The 19,394-nt window shown below is 41.9% G+C and overlaps 1 protein-coding gene and 1 pseudogene across 2 annotated transcripts in view; both read right to left on the reverse strand.

Moving 5' to 3' along the window:
• The window catches only part of BCL2 (BCL2 apoptosis regulator), a 177,211-nt gene that overhangs the window by 87,685 nt on the left and 70,132 nt on the right, over positions 1-19,394 (reverse strand). The gene's annotated exons all lie outside the window — the stretch shown is intronic.
• On the reverse strand, positions 220-8,695 carry LOC128312369 (proteasome activator complex subunit 1-like; annotated as a pseudogene).

The following is a 19,394-nucleotide window of genomic DNA, read 5'->3' on the forward strand; positions in this document are numbered from 1 at the left end:
GGCTCTATCTCAGAGACCATATTTCCTCTAAGTTGTTTCCTCAAGAATTAATCAAGAAAACCACTCCGAGAAATGGTAAAGATGCGTAAGTATGATTTCTACGAACTAGCCATTACAATTTAGTTGAGGAACTAAAGTACACGTATATTCAATCATTAAGCAGGGTCAGAAATATTCATAAGTATGGTGCCAACTGTGATGTTCAAACGATAATTTTATTTATTTATTTATTTATTTATTTTTTTAATTTTTTTTCAACGTTTATTTATTTTTGGGACAGAGAGAGACAGAGCATGAACGGGGGAGGGGCAGAGAGAGAGGGAGACACAGAATCGGAAACAGGCTCCAGGCTCCGAGCCATCAGCCCGGAGCCGGACGCGGGGCTCGAACTCACGGACCGCGAGATCGTGACCTGGCTGAAGTCGGACGCTTAACCGACTGCGCCACCCAGGCGCCCCTCAAACGATAATTTTAAAAGGAGTCGGAGAAGAGAAAAAAAACCCTCCCTGGGCTTCAGACTTCAGGGGAGGGTTCTGGAAGACAAAACCTTAACTGGGCTACAAAAGAAGGAAAGAAGAAGAAAGGAGAGAAACAGGCATTTTTCTTTGAGAAAAATAAAAGTAGAAAACAATCAAAATCGGGACGGGAGTAAGCCACGTAAGTGATCTGACAAGCATTACTACTTTTTATTCCAGAAGGTAAAAACAAGATAAAAGAAACACAATGGTCTAAGTGGCTTTCCCAAAATCTCGCAGTGATTTAAATCACAGTCATCAGATCGAGGTGTCCTGGAACCAGACAAGTGCTAGCTGCTAGATGACAGTGCTCTTCCCTGTGATGTGGTGAGAAAGAAAGTGGCCACCCTTTGAGTTCTATCCCCAGCCTTTTCACTAACTGGCCAAGTGTCTGTGGGCAAGCGGTTTCATCAGTTTTGAGCCTTCGTTTCCTCAAATAAAATGCTAGGGCTGGATGAAACGGTCTCTAAGAACCCTTCCATCTCCGGCAATCCATGGTCCTCTACGTTCAACTTGAGCTTTTGTTTAGTATGTTCTGGGTTTAGCTCAATAGTGGATGTGAGTGTTAATTTCCAGCAAACAGCAAACATGGGGCTGATGCTATGGGTCCCTTCCCACTACAAAGATGTGCAATTCTCAAGAAAACATCCAAGAGCTAAGCTAGGGACAAAGGAAGGAGGGGAAAAAAGCACAGCCTATAGGAATGAAGACAAAAACCGAAACCAGAGCTTTAACCAAAACTTGACTCCACAGTGCCCAAAGTGGGTTTCAGACTTACACAAATGTCCCTAGAGATCTGGGAATAGTGATAAGATTCTAAGGCCCACGAAGGGGTATGGCCTTGGTCCTGTACGAGGCAGGGGGCCAGAACTGAGCCCCCTTCATAAATGTGAAAGTCTTAAAAAGCCACCTTACCCATGAAAAAGAAATGAAAAGCACTCTGCCCGCAGAGCCAAAAATGAAGGGCAGAAAATTGCCTTATATCCAGGGTTCAGGACACCTTGCAAAACAAAAACCCTAAACATGACCCTCATTCAATGGAAGGATCAGAATTTACACTATCTATACATCTAGGCGTAGGAGTCCCATGACAAGAAATGAATGTAAACAAAATTCCAGGACCGATGAAATTCCTTAATCTCCAGAAAAAACAAATATGTGGCCACCATGCAGGACACTGTCACACCTCAGGACTCACAAGATTCCCATAGAAAAGAAATCTGTGAGATGAGCCTGCAAGAACACGCACACACAAACGCACGCACGGGGAAATAAACTACCATGAGGAACCGTCATAAAGGGAAATTCTGAACAACTCAAATCCTAAGAGCTGGAAAAATACTAAAACCTGAAATGGCCTACAAAATAAGATTGCTTAAAATTATTGAAGTAATATAAGAAAGACTAAAAACCATAAGGAACCAATAGGAGTAAATGAAGGCCATAGGCAGATGTGAAAAGAAAAACAAAACTCTTAAAAATAACTCAATGGAAAAGTTAGGCAGTAGAACAACACAAACATAGATCTAGTGACACGGAAGAAGAGATTTGAGGAAATCAACCAAAATGTAACAAAGGACTTCCAAGTAAAAATGGAGAATCGAACACACCATGTCTAATACTGGTTTCACTTGCTAGGGATACTAACATTTCCTTGCTAGGGAAACTAGAGAAAACAACCATTTAACCCACAAGGACAAGGAGAACAGGTGAAGAGATAATAGTAACAAGATTTTGGAAGATGGAAAAGAGATGGACGAGCAGGAACAGAACTAGCAGATCAAAGGAAGCTGAGTTCTAAACTAGGAAGAAAGAATGTTAGGAGCCAACCAGCAGTTGCTCCAAAGGCCCAGGAACAAACACTGTTAGTTACGTCTGGAATGGAGGAGGAAAAAGAGAGAAAGGGTGATAAAATAAGGAGAATGAAGAGAAAGATTTGTAAGAACCAATTATATTTCCAGATCCCAGGTCCTCTCGTCAACTCCATCCTGCTGGGCAGCAGCCTCTATCCCAGTGGGTACAACTGGATGTTTGGTCTTTGGAGAGAAGATTCCTGGATCAGGAGACATCATCCATCAAACAAAAGAGAAAGTTGCATTCTGAATGCTGACCGCTCCAGTCTTATTCCTCCCCACAGCTCTCAGCTCTGACAGGCAGATCCTTCCCTTCCATGTGAGAATCTGGAAGAGTGTTCTCTCCCCGAGACTCCTCATGTGTAGGGGCTGACTGTAGGAGTTCCCCCAACAAATGGCATAAACATATTATTCCACGGTGATGCTCAGAGTTAGCGAGCCCCTCACACAACCTCGGAGCTTCTAAGCTTATGAGTTCTTCAGTCTTGAAAAAAGGCAGACAACCAAGGATTACCAGACACGCAAAGAGAGCCTCGACATGGAAAAACAGAGTTCAAATCAGACAAAGAGGAAAAGGTAATGGGGGGGAAATAGAGATCATGAAAGAAGAAGAAAATTTCAAAAGAGATAAAAAAAATGTCTCTCAGAAAGCTATGAGAATGTTACTTACACACATGAAAACAGAACACAATGCTTTAAAAAAAAAACACCCAACTATTTATAGATGAAAAGAGGAAATTTAAAACAATAACAGAAATGAAAACCCAATAGACAGGTTGGAAATTGAAGTTTAAGAAATGGCCCCCAAGAAGAGCAAAACAATAGAGAGACAGAAAACAGGAGAGAAAATGTGAGAAAACTGGAGGACTGGTCTAGAAAGTACAACACCCAAATAATAGGAGCTCCGGAAAGGAAAGCTGGAGCTTGTAGAAGAAAATCCCAGCAGACTGAAAGAACACATTGAGTGCTAAGTACAATAGATGAAAACAGATTCACACAGAGGACAATTATTGTGAAATTTAGAATCCTGGGGCAAAGGCAAGAGTCTACAAGTTGTAGGGAGGAAGAAGAGAAAGATCGGGTACAAAGCATCAAGAGTCAGAACGCGTTTAGCCTTCTGACCACAGCACTGGGAGTTAGCATACATAAGAGCAATGTCTTCAAACTTCAGAAGAAGATGTATTTTTGACTTAGAGTTCCTTGTGTGAGGCAGACAAACCATCAAGTGAGAAGAGACAATAAAGACCTTCTGAGACATTCAAAGTGTGGCTGTATCTCTTGTGGGTCCATTTTTGATAGGCGGTGCAGGCTGGGAACCACAAAAATGAGTGAGTGGAAAAAAAAGGGAATTTTATGCAATTCCACATAAGACTAAGGCACAGGGATGATGTGGTGAAGGGAGCAGACAACTGGGCCCCGGGCATAGAGAGCAGTCCATCCAGACTGGGCCAGTGGATCAAGAGAAAGACGTCCTGGGGGCTGCCACTACTCCACTAGGTTTTAATTCTCATAATTTGCTGGGCGGGGGGGGGGGGGGTTCGGTATGTTACCTCAAACAATGGAGTAAATCACGAGAGCGGATTCAACTCAGAAGAAGGGCAATGGAAGGTACTAGAATAATACGACATATCCCAGCATGACAGGTGTAGGGCAGGCCTAGAGAAAAGTCCAGATAAAAGGACAATGGAAGTCGGCAGAAAGGATGTCACCAAGAAAATAAGTGGAACCAACAGGTTACTGATGTGATCAGCCTTGTGGAAAAAATGTGCTTGTGGGGTATGCAAGAGCTAGGGGAAATGTGCAATAGGTATGAAGAACTTGCTAAGGAAATGAAAAAAAAACAATGCAGATTTTAACTTGATGAAAATAAACAGCTCCGCCGATAATGGGATTTACACAGGTGACATAGCGAAAACCCTCACAACCGATTTAACCCAAAATTGCAAACACAATTCTACTGGGAGAAAGTGCAGGGTAAGGAGCAGATACAGTTACACAAGAGAGCGAGAATCAAGTTACGGCATCGTGAAGAAAATTGATAAAACGAAACAGTATAGACGTTGTTTAGATGCGGACATGTATACACGCCAGAAGAAAAGGCCAAACGATAGAAAGTGATGTTCTTCAGGAGGGGCCCGGGGGTAGCAGGGTAGGGTCAAATTTGTTCCCGTAGAAACTAAGGAAATAGCACATAGGTAAATATGTACCAGGATGTTGTTGTCTATGATGTTTGTGGAGACACAACACCGAAAATAATTTCCGGGTTCACCAATAGTGGAACAGCTGAATGAACTGTAGACCAGTCACAGCACAGAATTTACTTAGCTTTTATTTATTTATTTATTTATTTATTTATTTATTTATTTATTTATTTATTTATTTAAAGTGCATTTATTTATTTTGAGAGAGAGAGAGAGCACGCAAGCAGGGGAGGGGCAGAAAGAGAGGGACAGAGAGAGAGGGACAGAGAATCCCAAGCAGGCCCCATGCTGTCAGCGTGGAGCCCGACCGAACTCACAAACCATGAGGTCATGACCTGAGCCGAAATCAGAAGTCAGACACTTAACCAACTGAGCCGCCCAGGCGCCCCTACTTAGCTACTTTTAAAAAATAGTTAAATTTAGGGGTGCCAGGGCAGCTCAGTCGGTTAGGCATCTGACCTCGGCTCAGGTCATGATCTCGCGGTCTGTGAGTTCAAGCCCTGCGTGGGGCTCTGTGCTGACAGCTCACAGCCTGGAACCTTCTTGGGATTCTGCGTCTCCCTCTCTCTCTGCCCCTTCCCCACTCACGCTCTGTCTCTCTAGCTCTCCTTCAAAATAAATAAACAATAAAAAATGTTTTTTAAATGGTTAAATTTGTGTGTACTTATCTGGAGGGATATTCTTAATTCACTAAGAAAGACAGGCTGTAAACTGATGCATACGTATGACTGGAGTTTTTGCAAAGAGAAACAAAACACTGTTGTTTAATTTATATGGATGTATATGTGCCGTGTGGTTATATGAGCTTCAATAAATGTGTGGAAGGATGCATGCCAGATGTTAACGCTCTTTACCTTAGGACAGGAATGGAAAGGGTAAGGGAAGATTGAGAAAAAAATCAACCACAGTTAAATAGCAATGCGGGAAATAGAAAACACCAGTAAGAGACATGAAGAGAATACCAAGGTCTAACATAAATGTAACCGAGAGATAAGGAAGATATAACAAAGACAACTGGAGAGAGACAACATTCAGAGATTATGATTGAGAATTTCTCCAAATTGCTGAGTATCAGGAACCCTTAGATTCAAGAAGCATATTGAATCCCAGACAGGACTGTGTTGAAACTGCAGATAATCAGACAAGAACAAAAGGAAAACTAACAACAATAACAAAAACACCCCCTGTAAAGCCATTAGAGAGGAAAAAATAGACACCTGTAAACGAATGACAGATTAGCGTAACTACACCTTATCAATGGTAGGTATTGGAAGGCAGTGAAACAATAATTTCAAATGCTGAGGGAAAAGATCTACATAGAATTCTATCCCTAGAAAGTTATTATTCAAGACTGAGGGTAAAAATTAAAGATATTGGCAGACAGACTGAGAGAGATTGTTTAATCTTCCTAAACCTCTCATGAAATAACTACCCAAGGATGTACTTCAGTAAAAAGGAATCTGAACTGAGAAAGGATGAACAGAATCCAAAAAGCAACATGAGGAACATTTCCTGAGGGTTAACTCTGTATTTTACTGCATACCAGGCACCAATTCTAAGCGATTTACAATAAAATTGAAATTCAAATTAGAGTAGTTTGCTTCTGGTTTTCATACTCTTAACCACAATGTAAATAAAATGGTACATGAGTTGACATATTTAAAATTTTTTTTAATGTTTATTTATTTTTGAGAGAGACAGAGCATGAGTGGGGGAGGAGCAGAGAGAGAGGGAGACACAGACTCGGAAGCAGGCTCCAGGCTCTGAGCTGTCAGCACAGAGCCCGGTGCAGGGCTCGGACTCGTGAACTGCGAGATCACGACCTGAGCCAAAGTCAGACGCTCAACTGACTGAGCCACCCAGGCGCCCCCAGATAAACTTTAGTTTTAGACTTTGTTGACTCAAATACAATTTTTAAGGTTCAAGAGTAACAGCTAAAACAACAGAACAAAACACATACGTTACAAGAGGAAAACAGCATTTTTTAAAAATGGTAGATGTGTATTTCTTGTACCTGGGATCCAAAGTGAGGAAGAAACCCCAAAAGGAGGAAGGTAGGGAAAGTCTGGAGCCCCAGTTAGAGGTGGGGATGTATCTGCTGGGCTCAGCACATAACGAGAGGGAGGGCTCTCGATACACCATTGCCTTTGTTTCTCCCCTGGGTTTCTTGAGCTTCTTGAAGTCCTTCGGGATGATGTCATACAGCACCACACAAGCACTGCGGATCTCCATGACCACCAGCCAAAGTCCTAGCACTCTACATCATCCAGCTCTTGCACCAGCTGTGGATAATCCCACCCGTGGGGCTACTCGGCCACCCTGCCCCCTTCCAAGGAATCCTTGGAGACTGGAGGGAGCGTGGGAGGCTTCCAACTAGGTGTGAAGGGTGGTGTCTTCAGCTCACACACCTCCTGCCGGGCAGCCACTCCAAAAGTGACGCTGTCCTCAATCCGAGGTATCTCCAGCTGCAGCCAGGCGGGGGCCAGGCTGACTGCCCAGTGACATCCTCGGTCTCAGGCGGCAGGTGCTGCAAGAGGATCACGATTTTCTTGCCATTTACTGGACTCCTGGGAGAACCTCGGCCCTGAGCTTGCCCTTCCATCTTTTAATCCTCATCTTCCTTCTCTTGCAGTTTCTTCTGCTCTTCCTTCTCTTTCCCCTTGACAGGATTAGGCACCAGGACATCCAATGGGGCCCTCAGATTGCTCAGGTTAGCTTCATGGAGAGCTGGATCCTTTAAAAATGCTTCCAGCTCAGAAGTCTTCTTGGGGAAATAGTTCCTGAGTAGGTCCTCTGTCCTCATGGAACATAGCCTCCCGCACTTGGGGTCCAGGCTGGACCTTGAGCGTGGCCATGGCTGGGAGGCCTAATGCCACACGGGAAGCAAGGAGTGAGCACAGGAAAGGGAAAGCAAAACCAACAGGAAGACTTAAGTCATCTAACAGAAGACAGAATAGGAAGAAAAAACAAGTGAAGAAGAAGCATGGCGTATAGAAGACATTTGGATTCCTAGTGAACTCCAAATATATGACTTATCAAATAAATGTAAATGGCTTAAAACTAATCACTTAAAAGGCAGAAATCGTCAGACTGAATTTTGTAAAACTCCAGCTGTTTACAAGACAGAAACCTAAAACATAATGTCACAGCAGGGATACATATAAAATAATGTGTTCAAATATAAGTGTCCCTACAAATAATAAATATGCAATAAATATTTCTTTTAATTGAATGAATAAACGAATCTGCTAAAAGAGACTTCAAAGCCAAAAGCATTTGGGGTGATAAAGAGGGTCACTGCCTAATGATAAAAGGATGCATTCACCAGGAATCCTTCTGTGTACCTAACAGTACTCTGTCAAGCATATATAGCAAAAACTGAGTTAATCATATGAATGTAACAATTCAAAATTATAGTGAGAGATTTTAGCACACATCTCATGAAATAAATAGATCAAACTAAAAAAGAGAAAAAAAATACAGATTTATAAAATGCATCTCATAAACTTCATCTAATGTATACGGAAAGAGAATACTCCACCCAATAAAGAATACACATGAAATGTTTACAAAAATTGACCAAGTTCTAAGCCACAGAGCAAGTCCCAACAAATTTCAAAGAACTGCTAACATTCAGACCACAATCATCAACCAAAATACAATAAAACTTGAAATCAATAACAAAACCACAGCCACCAAGCCCCAGTACATTTGAAATTTCAAAAACACACTACTGAGTTATTAATATGAGATAGAAATGAAAGTAACAAAATATTTAGAATTGCACAACAATAGTTGAAACCTTAGATTTTAGTAGAAGGAATGCTTAGCATTAAGTGCAATATCAAAAAACAAGAAAAATTCAAAATTAATAAGGTAGGGAGCAATAAAATAAAGACAATAGAAGAAAGTTCTTTTTTCCACAAATGGATAAGGCAGTAGGAAGGCAATAATAACGACAACAAATCAATAAAGTAAAAACCAAGAAACGATATAGAGTAGGAAGAAAACAAAGGTTGATTCTTTAAAAAGACTAATAAAATTGGTAGAAACACAACAAGCATGACTAAGAGAAATAAAAGAAGGCACAAATAAATGCTATTAGGCATAAAAGCCCCATAACTATAATACAGCAATTATTTTTTTTAAGTATGAGAATTCTATTATCTGCTTTAAAGCAATAAATCTAAAAACAGATGAAATAAAAAAATCTCCTAGAAAAATATGTTACCAAAATTGACAGAAAAAAACAGACAAACAACAAAAGCTCCTGGACGTATTTTTATAAAAGTTCAGTCTGGACTTTAGAAATAGACTGACAGTACAAAACAGGAAAGCAATCAGTCAATCTCAGTTCAAAATATCAAAGCAAAAATCCAAAGTAAAATATCAACAAACATATTCATGAGTGTAGAGTGTGCATAAATATATAATATTTCTCTAAAAACTATGTTTCCAATCTGATATATATCATGTATCACATATATTTATCACATGCTTAATATGTGCTGTGAGTCTGTGTGTGTGTTTGTGATGATCCGGTAGGGTTTATCCTAGAAGCTCAACGAAGATTTAACATTAGCTAATGTAATCCAGCACACTGACAGATTACAAAAGGAAAAACTATATAACCATACCAATAGATGCAGAAAAAGTATTTAATGAAATTTACCACCCATTCACAATTTTAAAACGCAATAAAATACCTAGCCAACCAAGAACAGAAGGAAGTTTTAACTAAGAAGTAGTTTCTATGAAGAACCTACAATAAACTTTAGGAACACATCTCCTTTAAAGTCAGGAACTAGACAAATATGCTTTTTCCATAACCCCCTCCCCCCATTCATCATCGTATGAGATACAGAGCTGATGCAATAAAACAAGAGAAAGGAGTAACAGAAATAAGGATTAGAAATGGAGAAACAAAAGAAGCATTATTTGCAGATGGTAAGACTGTCTACATAGAGAATCCAAAAGAAACTACAAACAATTACAAGTAATAAGAGAGTCTGGCACGAACACCCGGAGACAAGGTTATCATACAAACACTCATGACATTCTTATCAGCAACAATCAACTAGAAAATGTAGTTTTTAAAAGATCCCATTAGCAATAGCAATAAACTATGACAAACCTAGGAATAAATCTAAAGCAAATTATTAAACTTCACTAGAAGTCATAAGAACTAAATAAACAGTGATTTGTATCATGCTCAGAGATTTGGAAATTTAACATCAATACCTTCCTTTCAAGTTAATATATAAATCTAATGTAATTCATAATAAAATCCCAGAAATCTTTTTCATAAACATTTTTACCTGGTTTGAAAATTCACACGGAAGAATTAAGGTCAATGAACAGCCAAGACAATACTGACTGAAAACATATAAAGTGGGCACTTGTCCTGATATTAAGACATTAATTAAAGCCTTATAATTCAGGCACATTAGGATTGGGGCAGATATAGATAACTTAACCAATTCAATAGAGAGAGCCCCTCCATGTATCAGAATTTGGGATGAGACAGAGGTAGCATTAGAAAACTGGTTAAGGACTGAACTATTTCATAGATGGTTCCAGGACAATTGGTTATTCACAGGGGAAAAAAATTGATCTCAAACTCTCACTTCATCCACAAAATGGGTTCCAAGAGAATTATAGTTAACTTTAAAATACTTATAACAAAATATAGTCACTATTTTTATAATCTTAGGTTGGGGAATGACACAATAGTAAAAAAAGAGAAAAAGTGGTGATAAATTTGATTTTAAAACTCTTGTGACAAAAGACACTAGAAGACAAAGCTTAAAGACAAGAAATATACTGAGAGATAAAAGTTTGTTTTTTTTTTAATCCAGTTTGGACTACATCAAAATAAAAGGCTTCTACACAGCAAAGAAAACACTCAACAAAACTAAAAGGCAACCTACAGAATGGGATAAAACATTCACAAATGATATACCTAATAAAGGCTTAGCATCCAAAATATGTAAAGAACTTATACAACTCAACACCAAAAAAAACAAACAAACAAACAAACCCAAACAATCCGACTTAAAAATGGGCAGAAGACATGAACAGACATTTTTTCAAGGAAGACATACAGATGGCCAAACAGACACCTGATGCTCAACATCACTCACCAAGGAAATGCAAGTCAAAACCACAATGAGATATCCCCTCATACCTGTCAGAATGGCCAACATCAAAAACACAAGAAACAAGTGTTGGCAAGGATGTGGAGAGAAAGGAACCCTTCTGCACTACTGGTGGGAATGCAAACTGGTGCAGCCACTGTGGAAAAAAGTATGGAGGTTCCTCAAAAACTTGAAAAAGAGAATTACCATATGATCCCATGATTCCACCAATGGGTAGTTATTTGCCCATAGAATACGAAAACACTAATTTGAGAAGATATATGCACCCTTATGTTCGGTGCAGCGTTATTTACAATAGCCAAATTATGAAAACAGCCTGAGTGTCCATAGATAGATGAATGGATAAAGCAGATGTGGTGTGTGTGTAAAAAATTTCACACAATGGACTATTACTCAGCCATAAAAAAAAGAATGAAATCTTGCCATTTGCAACAACATGGATGGATCTAGAGAGCATAATGTTAAATGAAATAAGTCCATCAGAGGAAAACAAATACCATATGACATCACTCTTATGTGGAATTTAAGAAACAAAACAAATGAACAAAGGAGAAAAAAAGAGACAAACTGAAAAAGAGACTCTTAACTACAGAGAACAAACTGATGGTTTACTGGAGGTGAGCTGGGTGGAGGGATGGGTGAAATGGGTGACAGAGATTAAAGAGTACACTTATCATGATGAGCACTGACTAATGTATAGAATTGTTGAATCGCTATACTACATGCCTGAAAACTAATATAACACTAGAAGTTAACTGTATTGGAATTTTTTTAAATTCAGGATTTTTTTAATCTGTAAGGAAGAAAACAACGCGCTACCAAAAAAATGATCAAATTCCATAAACTGGCAATAGATAAAGAAACCCCAATCACCAACGTTCATGAGAAAGAAAAGTATAAGCTCACTGGAAATCAGAAATATAAACCAATACCACAGTGAGATACTTTTACAATCTATCAGAGAAGCAACATATAAAAGCCTGATGATGCCAAGTCGGAGAAGACACAAGGTGAGGAAAACCCACTCACATTGCTGGGAGAGCAGTCTGGCAACATCTACCAAGGTTGATGTTTCTGCCCCCGGACCCAGAAATTGCACATTTGCATCTATACGTTTGATAAGGGAAGACATCAGGGTGTAGCGGAAAACAGACTAACTGTAATATTTTCTGTAAATAATCTTCTTTTAAAATAAAGATTTTATTTTGGGGGTACCTGGGTGGCTCAGTCCGTTAAGTGTTCGACTTCGGCTCAGGTCATGATCTTGTAGTTCATGAGCGTGAGCCCTGCACGGGGCTCTGTGCTGACGGCTCAGAGCCTGGAGCCTGCTTCGGATTCTGTGTCTCCCTCTCTCTGCCCCTCCCCTGTCCTCTCTCTCTCTCTCTCTCTCAAAAATGAATAAACATTTTTTTTAATTTTTAAAGATTTTACTTTTAAGTAATCTCTATGCCCAACATGAGGCTCTAACTCACAACCCAGAGATTAAGAGTTGTGGGCTCTGCAACACAGCCAGCCAGGCACACCTGCAAAAAGTCTTTTTAAAAATGTGGTACACATGCACACGCGTGCACACACACACACACACACACCCCTAAGAGAAACTGTTCCACGTGTGTGCAAAGAACATGTGCGTGTTGTAGCATCATCTGTAAGGTCACGAAGTTAGAAACAACTGTAACATCCTCCAAAAGGGCATTTAAAAAGTTAGAAACAACTTTAATGTCCCTCCTTTGACTGAATACTATACGTCATGGAACATGGATGATGTAGAGGTCTCTCTTTTCCAACAGATTAATCTTATAAATATGATGCAGAACACAAACCCAATGACATCTCTTTCGATAAAGTTTACAAACATTGAAAAATATACCCACTGTCTATCGATACATATGTGTAAAAGATGCACTCACACATGGTAATAATAAGCATCAAATTTAAATGCAAGCTGGGAGGCTCTCAGAAGGGAGGAGAGGCATGGGACCGAAAAGTGCTTTCTCTTTCTCTCTCTCTCTCTCTCCAGGTGGGTGGGAAGATCTAAAGCACATATGGCATCAAGATATGACAAAACTAATAACACACATGCATTTGCTATCTTATTTTCCATATTTCCTGTTGGCCTGGAGTTGTTCATAATTAAAAAAAAAAGTACTGTGTTTTGCACATTTGCAAGATATCAGTAGAGATCATCACTTGTTCCTAGGAGGCCTGGAGGCGGGCACGACAAGTGTCACTATTATCCCTTGACAGATGATGCAGGTGAGGGAGGAGTAGGCAGGAAGGCACATGATTTAGCATCACAGGCTCAGAGCCCTCAGCATCACAGCGCAAGGACCACTCACTCCGAGGACCAGTCACTCCGCTCATTCAATAATTTACATAACACAGGGAACCAGAAACTGGCACAACTTAGGGTAGGGCAGGTGGGTGAAGGAGAAGACAACCTCTTCCCTTCTGGAACAAACCGCAGCCTGAGGAAGGGCAATGACATAACTTGATAAAAAAGGGGAAGAAGACAGGCTGCCCGGGTCATCTGACAGCTTTTTCAGTGAATCCGTAATTCATTCGCGGAGAGGCCGACCATTCCCTGTGCACCTGCCGAGGAGGAGGAAGTGAGAAAAGTGACCTCAGTTCTGGTCACTTCGCCTTCAGAGCCCAGCACCCTGTGCAAATGGGACGCTACACCGACGCGAGCCTTGAGATCCCGTCCTGGATTGGTCCCTTACGGGCTCTGGCTTCCAGCCCCTCTTATTTCCAGCTGAAAAGGTGGACTGCCATCTCGAGGCCAGTGAAATTCTAGAATCCACCTCCCCTGTCTTTCAGGATTTGTTTTCCCTTTTCTTCTAAAATCCGAAAGAGAGCTTCTGCGTTTAATATCTGCACATGGTTTTGAGGCTGAGTCCTGGACGTGTCCCAGCTATGTTCTTTCCCCTTGGTGACAGCCACGAAATGCCCAGTAATAGTACTTGGTGTCTGGAAGTCAATAAAGGCCCCTCCTCCGGCCAGCTCCCCAGCACCGTCCCTACCCTGGTTGTCTGTGAGTTGCTAGGCATGGAGGCCTCATGACTGTAGCTTTAACCGAGCATTCCGCCCCTGCAGTAAATACACGCCACGGGAAGGGGGGGAGGAGGGTCCCCACCAACAGCTTAGCCCCTAAAGCAGCGCTACATGCACATTTTAGGCTGGAAATAAGAAAGAATTTCCTGGCTGTAGGAACTGCCAAATAGTAGGGTGGGTAACCAAGGGAGGTTCCAGAATCTCCTCTAGAGATCTTTAGAAACTCGATACAACCTCACATATCTGAGACGACTTTTTGCAATCCTGCCTGGAGACAGAAGGACCTGGTGCCCAATCGGCCCTCCTCTCAGGCACGCGGTCCTGCCTCTTGTGTTCCCCTGTGCTTCTCATTAGTGTATATGCCTCCTGTGTGATTTCCTTCCCCCTCATGCACACTTAGTGTCAGCCCTCGGGCTTGTTTTCATTCGGTTCCTCGCCTCCTCGCACCTTTCCTTGTTATTTTATGGAAAGCTGGTCAAAGGTCAGAGTTGCCCAATTACCCACACATAGTTTGGCGGTCGCATCAGATGCCCAGGCAAAACAGGGGGATGATTCCAATCCCAGCCTCGACTCCAAAGCTGGACGGAAACAGAGAAAATTAGCTGTTGCTCACAATCCGTCATAAATGAAAATATGATCCTAGTAATTGATTTTAAATAGATTTTTAAAAGAATCATTGGCTGTATTTCACAAAGAATACAGAGTTTCCAAAGCATTCATTCCAGGGTTGGATTTTTTTTTCCCCTTCTTCTGGCTTAAACCCCAAATGGCCAAGATCCGAGTCTGAATAAACAGTGTGGGTGGTGACGGTTCTGTGAGGCCCGGTGGAGGATGCAATCACTTTCTTGCTCGGTTCAGCATTAAATCATGAGAAACTAGCCCGATCGCTCCCCAGAACTCGTATTCGCTAAATGGAGGGCCACAGAGCGTGTACTTTCTCTTGCTTCTCAGGGAGGGGGAAAAAAAGTTAATTCTCCTAACTGCGAATGTTTAATTATGTATAAAGTTCATTGACCCCACAGGCGGCTGTCAGATGATCTTGCGAAGGCCTGTGAAGGCATCCCAGGAATGCAGTGATGTGGGCAGAAACCCAGGGGATTCATGCCACCGAATGCTTGAATCGGGACGGAATCAGCAGCCATCCAGAGAGGCTCCAGTGAAAACAGGACTTGGGGATCATCAGTAATTTAATCTCACCTACGCATTTCTAGGCCTTCAAAAGTGAGCATTATAAATCAGAAACTCAGGAAAAATCCCACAGGGAGGGGGCCCATGACGACGGGGTGAAGTAATTCTGTTTGCTGGTTACGGCCGCAGCTGGCTGGAAATGCATGCATTCGCAATGTTTTCTCCCCATTTTAGAGGTAATGCTTTCTGACTTCCCGGCTACCAACATGAAAAGAAAGTGATGAGGCAATCCCATTCATAAATACACGGTGGGGCTCGAAGGAGATGGCCGAGTCTGTTTATTTAGACAGTTTTGACAGAATACGGCCCTGGAGTGCACATGCAGTCACTCTGTTTCTTTTGCCAGTAAGTGCCCCAAAGTGCGTTCCCCATCCACAAAAGCTGGATATCCTCCTTCAGGCTGACGGAGGGGAAGGAGGGAGGCCGGGTGACCTTCCCAACCGTGTCTCCTTCTCGTCATCTCCATCTGGGGCATACGCCTGGCTGCTGGCACCCGGGCTGTTATAAAAGATGGCAGTGGGGAGGGAGACAGGGTGGTTTGGGCTTCTTGGTAAGGGGAGGCCAGAGTCCCAGGGGACAATGTGGTCGGGCGGCTGGCTCAGGGGGCTCTCCTACTTAGAGAGAGGAAATAGAAAATATTCCGTCTTGGTGCCTCCTAAGATTGAAACTACCTGTTACGGGTCCGATGTTTTCTTTCAGTAGCTTTCTCACTAAACAGACTTTATCAGTCAAAATCCTACGCTTTCAGTGGGTAAAACGTGACAGGGGCCTATCCTCAAACACAACTGGGCTGCATTTTCTCGGATATCTCTATCGTTACGAATACAGACAATGGGTGGCCAGAATTTAGCCAACGATTTTGATCCTCTGGTGGATGCGGAATGGAAAGAGTCTCACCTGTTTCGTATTTAGACTAACCTGCAATTCTTGGTCCTTTACCAAAATCAGCCACTTAGACTGTGAATGCACAGCGTAGGTCTGAGTTCAATTCATGTTAATCCAATAAATATTTGGAAAACACCAATCACGAAGTAGGCACAACTGCTGATACACAAATCAAAAAGGCACGAAACCTGGGGCACCTGGGTGGCTCAGTCAGTCAAGCATCTGACTCTTGATTTCGCCTTAGGTCACGATCGCAAGGTTGTGAGATCAGGCCCCGCATTGGGCTCTGAGCTGAGTGTGGAGCCTTTCTGGGATCCTCTCTCTCTCTCTTTCTCTCTCTGCACCCCCAAAATAAACAAACATTTAAAAAACTTAAAAAAATTTTTTTTTAACATTTATTTATTTTTGAGACAGAGAGAGACAGAGCATGAACAGGGGAGGGGCAGAGAGAGAGGGAGACACAGAATCAGAAGTAGGCTCCAGGCTCTGAGCCGTCAGCCCAGAGCCCGACGCGGGGCTCAAACTCACAGACCGTGAGATCGTGACCTGAGCTGAAGTCGGACGCTTAACCGACTGAGCCACCCAGGCACCCCTAAAAAACTTTTTTTAAAAAGGCACAAACCCGGCCCTAGCAAGTCAGAAATGAGGAGGCAGACATTAATCCCAACTGGGAGGGTTCAGGAAGCTTCCTGCATGCAGTGTTTCCAGGGTGTGGTGGCATTTGACCTGAACCTTTACCAAAAGCCCCATGCCCACTTGTACACTGTGGCATTCTGGAGAGGAAAGAAATGTAGCTGTCACTGAGTCATGCTTATTCATGGCTGGGCTCTGTAATTTCACCTTGTTTTTAATTCATCTGACATTTGAGAGATTTGCTGTCAAGATCCCTTCTTCAAGACCCATACCATTCAATATTACTATGTTCAGTGAACAGTTAGAAAAAAGAAAAAGAAAAAAGAAAGAAAGAAAAAGAAAAAGAGTTTCTTCTGTCCTTGAATAAGGAAGCCTTTCTTCAAATCTTTAAACATTTTCTAGAAATATGATTTCCCATAGTTACAGGGGAAACAGGCTTCCAGATAAAGAAATTTGGACGCTAAGTAATATCCTAAATCACTTCCACCTTTTGGATACCACAATTTATAAAATTCCATGAAGGAAATGACTCTTACTTCTCATGAAGTTCCCACTGGGAAATCGCTGTGAGCCACAGTTATGAAAGCGATATCCTCTCACTGGTCCCAATTCTTTCCCTTTGTCAGACGACCTTCACCAGCTCTGAACCACAGACCAACTCAATTATTTCTTGTCTGTACTACATGTTGTCATCCACCTGGTCAGGTGGCTCTTAGAGAACATGTCTCCGTTACATTTGAAGTTCTTGCGTATCAGGGACTGTTTTATTCATCTTTATATTCCCCCAGAGTATCTATAACATACTTGGTGTTCACAAAGTGAATGAGTAAATAAATGTCATGGAGATGTCTATGGCAAGGGTTGGAAAACTTTTTCAGTAAAGGGCCCTTGTAAATATTTTAAGATATATGGTCTCTATCATAACTATTCAACTCTGCTGTTATTATAGGAGAACAGGTACAGGCAATCCATATACAAATGGGCATGGCTGTGTTCCAATAAAACTTTATTTATAAAAATAAATGGCAAGCTAGATTTGGCCCACAGGCCACAGACGTTTGACCCTTGATCGATGGTGTTTATCGTTGCCATAAACTTTAGTATATTCTTTAAATTTTCATATATTCTCTGTGAATATCAATAATTACATAAAGTGCCAAAAATGTAAATATGTAAGAGCTGTTTTGAAACTCCACATTAATGAATCCACTTAAAAAAAAAATCCAGGGACACCTAGGTGGCTCAGTCTGTTAAGCAACTGACTTTTGATTTTGGCTCAGGTTGCGATCTCACGGTTCGTGAGTTCGAGCCCCAAATCAGGCTCTGCACTGACAGCATGGAGTCTGCTTGGGATTCTCTCTCCCCCAATCTCTGCCCCTCCCTCCCTCCCTCTCTCTCTCTCTCTCTCTCTCTCTCAAAATAAATAAATATTAAAAAAAAAACAACCAGGAAAGCACATACAGAAATTAGCCATTACTCCAAGTGTATTTCATGGTCACTTACTTTGCTTATTGTATGCCTTTAAAAGGAACAATTCTTATCCCTCAAAAATGGGATGGCAGTTTTGCCACTGACATCACCATTATTGAGTAAACTTGATATAAGATCTCAGAGTTACTGGGTGAGGAGTCTGGTGCTGGGGCACAGTGAACTTGACACTTTCCTGGAAAGGGGGAGTAAATGCACCCCCCCCCCCACTTCGTTCCTGCTCTCTACCAGATCATTTGGTCTGATTTTACTGCCAAAGGTTATTAATGCAGAAGATACATCCTCCTTTTTCTTGATGACCTTCTGGAAAACATCCAGCTCCAAAGAGCACAACAGAATCTCGAAAGCCCAGCAAACACACAGAGAAGTAAAGGGTAACTACGAGGACTTGATGAAAACAAGATGCCCCAGCCTGTCGCCCTGACCTGGTTTGCGAATGCCCCACCCACCCTTACTCTTTCCCTCACCGCCCAGCTATCTTGGTGTAAAATGAAATTTTTAAAAAAGGAGCTGGATCTGAACTGTGGTGGGAACTCAGAGGATATAAAGTCGTAAGGTCAATTGCTTGGTTTGGAAAAATTCAACCAGGTGTTCCCGAGATATGAGGAAATAAATGCGCAGCAAACGACGCACAGACATGCACCCACAGACATTTTTTGAGATGCGCCACTCCAAGGTGTGGCTCTTGAAACTGTGTCCGTCATCCCTAGGGTACCAGGAAACAGTTCTAGAGGTTTCTTGTAAGAAAGAAAAAATGCAGTTTGAGCCTTTCCAAGCTTCTCAGCACCTGGACCACGTTCAGATAGATACTCAGAAGGATTCTGTGCCTTAAGGAAACAAGAAACCACTGACTTGCAAATAGAAGGTACCACTGGGGGCTCAAAAGACCCGACTGCAAATCTACCACAATCGACCTATGTGACTGGAGGCAAATTATCCGACGTTAACGAAACTTGCCCTTTTGTGCCACAGGGCTAAGGTACGCACGTTACTGAGGGGCAATACGGTGTATGGCCCAATTTATTTTAACAAATGCTGAGAATCTATCACATGCCTGTGTTGGAGAGTAGACAATGAGGATGCCATAGATTCCGGGCACAAAGCGCAAGTGACTGTCACTACTCCTTTTGCAACACTTGTGCATCACCATCCCCCATTCCTCTCCTCTGTTTATCCCATCTCCTACCCTTCTAGTGTCGCCACAGGGCCTTATTATCAGTCACTTCTCATTGCTCTCCCCTGCTACCGGACGTGGAGCCATTCTCACAGTGTTCCGAACAGAGCTCTAGCCAAGAGCACCATGCACCTGAAGTGATTATCTACACGGACTCAATTCACATTTCGAGGAATTCGGAAGTGCTTATATCCCATGTGGCAATGGCACGTGGGAGGCCCCTGGCCATCTTGGTCGGGGGTTAG

The sequence above is a fragment of the Acinonyx jubatus genome, chromosome D3 (genome assembly GCF_027475565.1).
Source record: "Acinonyx jubatus isolate Ajub_Pintada_27869175 chromosome D3, VMU_Ajub_asm_v1.0, whole genome shotgun sequence".
NCBI classification, from domain to species: domain Eukaryota; kingdom Metazoa; phylum Chordata; class Mammalia; order Carnivora; family Felidae; genus Acinonyx; species Acinonyx jubatus.